Source organism: Leucoraja erinacea, chromosome 9 (assembly GCF_028641065.1).
Source record: "Leucoraja erinacea ecotype New England chromosome 9, Leri_hhj_1, whole genome shotgun sequence".
NCBI lineage: Eukaryota > Metazoa > Chordata > Chondrichthyes > Rajiformes > Rajidae > Leucoraja > Leucoraja erinaceus.
The window spans coordinates 66,305,001-66,310,751 of record NC_073385.1 but is presented as its reverse complement, the minus strand read 5'-3'; positions in this window follow the sequence as shown (position 1 = coordinate 66,310,751).

Below are 5,751 nucleotides of genomic sequence, written 5' to 3'. Positions count from 1 at the left end.
ATGTTTAATGATATTGCAGGATTATATTGTCATGCATTCCCTTACACGTTTAAGTATTTCCAGAAAATGTAGCCTTCTCTCCATTTGTATTGTTTAAGGGCTTGTCCCACTTTTGTACAGCACAAAATCCTTGGGCGCCGCGCGTCACTGCCTAGGTCGTGACGTGTAAACGATGACACGTAACTTATGCGCAAATGACGCCCAAGTGGGATAGGCCCTCGTGGTAACTCCAGGGACAATGGAATGGGTGGTCTGTTGATTTAACATGTTTATAATGTGCAAAAATCCAAAGCTTTGAGCACAATTTAGACAGTTTTGGCCTTGTCCCACGGTACGAGTTCATTCCAACAGTTCTCCCGAGTTTGCCCTGATTCAAACTCGGAGATTTACGGTAATGGCCACTCGTCGGTACTCGGGGCTCTTGTGGACATTTTTCATCATGTTGAAAAATCTTCACGAGTCTTCCCGTGCTTACCTGCCGTTAGCGAGTCTTCCCGAGTACCTGCCGTTAGCGTTACGAGCCGCTAAGAGACGTCCCCGAGCTCCGACGTACCCGCTACGTTCATTCTCCGTGCTTACCACGAGTTTGATTTTTTTTTAACTCGGGAGAACTCTTGGAATGAACTCGTACAGTGGGACAGGGCCATTAATTTGCTGCTATATGATGGGATGAGCTTCATGGGCTCCAGTTTTTCAGTCTCGGTGCAAAGCTTGGCTTTCCAGAGCTTTGGGTATCAACCAGTTTGAGAGTCTAGTCTATTCTCCACCAGCATGCAACAAGGCCCTTTGTTCCAACTCATCCATGGTGGCCATGATGCCTCATCTAACCTAGTCCCATTTGCCTGTGTTTGCCCCATATTCCTCTAACCCTTTCCCATCCATGTATCTGTCTAAATTACTTTAAAATGCTGTTATAGTACCTGCCTCAACTACTTCCTAAGGCAGCTTGTTCCATGTGCCCATGACCTGTGTGTGATTCAAGTTGTTCCTCAGATTCCTTTTAAATCTTTCCCCTTTCATTTTAAACTTATGTTCTCCAATTCCTAATTCTCCTTCCCTGGGAAAATGTCTCGCCCTATCTATTCCCCTCATGATTTAATACACCTCGAAATGTTCACTCCTCAGCCTCCTGTGCCCCAAGGAATAAAGTCCTGACCTGCCCGACTTCTCCCTATAGCTCAGGGCCTTAAGTTCTGGCAATATCCTCAAATCGCTTCTCCACTCTATCCAGCTTATTGTTTCAATAAGACTTCTGGCATCTTGCTCAGCAAAGCCGATTTGTAGTTTAAAATCTTGTTCCACACAATCAGCTGATATATTTTCCCTTTCTGCAACTACTAATTTACTGCTGAGCACTGTGCTAGGAGGCTGTGAGAATGCCACTCTGTAAATCAGAATCATTTTACAGTTGCAGAGGAGTCATGAGTAAGCAGTTTTCTCTCGTTCCCAAGGACAGCAGTCAAGAGAGCACGTGGGTGGCTGTTTGCAATACTTCCATTGCAAGCAATGCATGCATTCTTGAGCACCCACTTATGCATTGGTAGTGGAATGGGGACAAAGTGAATCTTGGGGAAACAATGCAAAGTGACCTGTTCATCATGTTTTTGGCACCACAGGTCTTTTCAACTGAAGTTCTATGAAATGTTATTGGCAGCTCGCCAACAAGTTGCATTATGTTGTGTGATGAATGACTGATGGGTAAAGTGATATTTAAGTGTAAATGTGATTTGTGCAAGTGTTTTGTGGAAGGCAAGAGTGATCTTGCAGTAGCATGTCAGACTTGGTTGTAAATCAACCCTGCCTGCATCTTTAGATTTGGACCTGCACTTGGAACGGCAGTAACAGTATGACTAAATAGACACAAAATGCTGGAGTAACTCAGCGGGACAGGCAGCATCTTTGGAGAGAAGGAATGGGCGACGTTTCAGGTCGAGATCCTTCTATAGTCATGATAAATCTGTAGGTAGACACAAAATGCCGGAGTAACTCAGCGGGTCAGGCAGCATCTCTGGAGAGAAAGATTATCAATACTCTCCTCCGCCTATCAGAGCTGGTTCTCACTCTCCACGACTTCTCCTCCCACTTCCTCAAATCCAAGGCGTAGCTATGGGCACTCGCATGGGCCCCATCTATGCCTGCCTCTATGTAGGGTGCGCAGAACAATCCCTGTTCCAGGCGTACACATGCCCTATCCCCGAACTCTACCTTTGCTACATTGACGACTGCATTGGTGCTGCCTCCTGCACCCATGCAGAACTCACTGACTTCATCATCATCACCACTAATTGCCATCCTGCACTCAAATTCACCCGGACCATCTCCCGACAGTTTCTGGACCTCACCGTCTCCACCACAGGAGACAGACTATTGACCGACATCTACTGCAAACCTACTGACTCCCATAGCTATCTAGACTACACTTCTTCCCACCCTGCTTCCTGTAAAGACTCTATCCCCTACTCCCAATTCCTTCGTCTACTCCGCATCTGCACCCAGGATGAGGTTTTCCACACTGGATCACCGGAGATGTCCTCATTCTTTAGGAAACGGGGGTTCCCCTCTTCCGTTATAGGTGAGGTTCTCACTAGGGTCTCCTTGATATCCCACAGTTTCGATCTTGCTCCCCCTCCCCCCATTCGTAACAAGGGCAGAGTCCCGCTTGTCTTCACCTTCCACCCATTCAGCCGTCATATACAACACATAATCCTCCAACATTTCTGTCGACTCCAACGGGACCCCACCACTAATCACATTTTCCCATCTGCACCCCTTTCTGCTTTCCGCAACTCCCTGGTCAACCCATCCCGTTCCCACCCCCCACCCCCCACCCCCAGGTACTTTCCCCTGCAACCGCAGGAGATGCAAACACCTGTCCCTTTACCTCCACCCTCGATGCCATCCAAGGACCCAAACAGTCTTTCCAGGTGAGGCAGAGGTTCACTTGCACCTCCTCCAACCTCATCTACTGTATCCACTGTTCCAGGTGTCAACTTCTCTACATCGGCGAGACCAAGCGCAGGCTCAGTGATCGTTTCGCTGGACACCTCCGCTCAGTCTGCCTTAACCTACCTGATCTCCCGGTTGCTCAGCACTTTAACTCCCCCTCCCATTCCCAATCTGACCTTTCTGTCCTGGGCCTCCTCCATTGTCAGAATGAGGCCCAGAGCAAATTGGAGGAACAGCACCTCATATTTCGCTTGGGCAGCTTACACCCCAGCGGTATGAACATTGACTTCGCTAACTCCGAATAGCCCTTGCTTTCCCTCTCTCCCCATCCCCTCCCCTTCCCAGTTCTCCCACTAGTCTCACTGTCTCCGACTACATCATATCTCTGTCCTGTCCACTCCCCTGACATCAGTCTGAAGAAGGGTCTCGACCTGAAACGTCACCCATTCCTTCTCCCCAGATTCTGGAGTAACTCGGCAGGACAGGCAGCATCTCTGGAGAGAAGGAATGGGTGACGTTTTGGGTCGAGACCCTTCTTCAGACCAGAGATGCTGCCTGTCCCGCTGAGTTACTCCAGCAATGTGTCTACCTTCGATTTAAACCAGCATCTTCAATTCTTTCCTACACATGATAAATCTGTAATTGGTTATCACAGCCTGATTATCCTATCATCTTTCCAAACTGTATTGCCAATTTATGAGCACATATGGGCACTAGTCCCATAACCTTTACAGCATTCAGATGCATTTTTGTTCCTCATTTAGTACTAAAAAAGGACACTTGATCTTGCGCAGGCTACAAAATTAATTAATGTAATTTACAAAGTTACTAATTGGGAAAGATAACATGTTTAACGTTGTCTCCACTGCCTCCTATTGCACTGTGCACCACATGATAGCCATTGAGGGATTGGACTGGAAATTTAAAGCTCTGGTTTAGGTCCAGGCTGTGAAATTGACTCTGTAGGCAAACAAGAGAAACTGATTTTTGTCTTGTACATTGTCAAATCAGATCCAAGACAATTCCCTTTCTCTAAAGTTTGTATGTCCATATAAACATAACATTATTTAATTTGTTTTCTGTATGATCATTATAAATGTAATTTGGTTTCAAGTCTAAGAATTAAATTTTACAGGATTGAACTGATAACTAAACATAAAAGATAGACTCAAAATGCTGGAGTAACTCAGCAGGACAGGCAGCATCTCAGGAGGAAAGGAATGGGTGACGTTTCGGGTCGAGACCCTTCGTCGGATTCAAGAAAGGTCTCGACCCGAAACGTCACCCATTCCTTCTCTCCAGAGATGGTGCCTGTCCCGCTGAGTTACTCCAGCATTTACTGCCCATCTTCGGTGTAAACCAGCACCTGCAGTTCCTTCCTACACATGATAAGGAAACATGCACAGTTTGATTTATCGAATTTTCATTAATTACCCAATTGGTTACATTTAATTTGAGATTTTAGTGTAAGATGTGTGTAGATTGTTAAGTTTATATCCAAGTCTTCAAATTTAGATTTTTAGTGGGGGAGAGAGGTGGTGTGAGAAAGAACACAATCACTTTTTGGTCCCTTACTAACTTAGAACTTTGATCAAGTGTTTTTACTGCACAGCAGAATTTAAATCCTTTTAAAAAAAAACAAAGCTCTGCCATGGGTGCAGACTGTTTGAAAATTAAAACCACTTTGAGGCGACAACCCAAATGTCTTGCGTAACTATATTTCACATTATGATGATCTTAGTTTTAAAGACAATCTGTGGGAATGATGACAATTCATCCTTCGGAAGTGATAACTTTGAAATTCATGGGGCACTTAAAACAGTCTCTACACGTGACCTTTGTTGGGGATGCTCTTCTTCCGTACATACATTCACCATCACTTTCAAGATTCTTAATTTAAGACATTTTTTCAGCAAAATATTTCCAATAACCTAATGCACGCTGTTGTTAAAATTATAGCACCCAGGTCAGGGGTTCCTAACCTGGGGTAAAATTACCCCCAGGAGGTAGATTTCACCTACCCAGGGGGTAGATTTGTTGATTGTGGATTTGTACATATTGTTTCTCATTGACTGACTGTATTTGGTTCTGGTATACCGGCATCTGTTCATCATTAGTTGTTCATAAATATGTGAAATAGCATTGTTCTATGCTATTAAAGTTGCCGGGGGTAAACGGGATGAAAAAGGTTGGGAACCACTGACCCAGGTTATGTGAAGGAGACAATTTTGTTAGTTTGTATTTTCACTAAATGATATTTCATGCATTTAAATGTCATTTCCACCACAAATGCAACTTAACATCTTGCTTGATGTTGGTTACCATTTGTCCCAGCACTGAGATTAGGCATGGTGTAACAGAACAGATTTTGTCAAACATGCTTAGAAAACATTTAGTATTCTATTTTTAAAAAGAGTAATTTTGACTGATTTAGAAAGTTCAAAGGGATGCTATACGTTTGTAACAGGTCAGTTATACTGAAAAATGTGCATTTTTTCACTTTATTGAAAATAAACAAGGTAAATGACTAATTTGTAATTGAAGATATTATTCAAGTTATAAAAAGGTTGTGAAAGTTTCATTCAGCCATCTAACACAAATTTAGTACGGAGCGAGCAGCATCTGTTTGTGAATATAACAGAATGTGACTTCACCGGATCATTTCCTTGATCCCAACACAAGCATCCACAAACAAGCTTCCACACGTATTGAAATATGACTGTGCAAAAGAGTGTGAGATCAGTCTATAAAGTGAACATTGTACTAACCACTGGAAGTGGTGGTTTAACACAGATAGGAAGTAAC